This window comes from Triticum aestivum, chromosome 5A (genome assembly GCF_018294505.1).
Source record: "Triticum aestivum cultivar Chinese Spring chromosome 5A, IWGSC CS RefSeq v2.1, whole genome shotgun sequence".
In the NCBI taxonomy this organism is placed as follows: domain Eukaryota; kingdom Viridiplantae; phylum Streptophyta; class Magnoliopsida; order Poales; family Poaceae; genus Triticum; species Triticum aestivum.
The window spans coordinates 14,545,828-14,546,213 of NC_057806.1; positions in this window are offsets into that span (position 1 = coordinate 14,545,828).

Genomic DNA, 386 nt, shown 5'->3' on the forward strand with positions numbered 1-386 from the left:
ACTGGGCTGCAGCTAAGCCCCCGAGTGGGAGGTTTGCTCTCCACTCGGTAGGATTTTTAAACGCTTAGGCGAGCACTGGGCTGCAGCTAAGCCCCCGAGTGGGAGTCTGGCTCGCCACTCGGTAGGATTTTTAAACACTTAGGCGAGCACTGGGCTGCAGCTAAGCCCCCGAGTGGGAGGTTTTCTCTCCACTCGGTAGGATTTTTAAACACTTAGGCGAGCACTGGGCTGCAGCTAAGCCCCCGAGTGGGAGTCTGGCTCGCCACTCGGTAGGATTTTTAAACACTTAGGCGAGCACTGGGCTGCAGCTAAGCCCCCGAGTGGGAGGTTTGCTCTCCACTCGGTAGGATTTTTCAAACTTAGGTGAAACGGATTCGCAGCTAAGT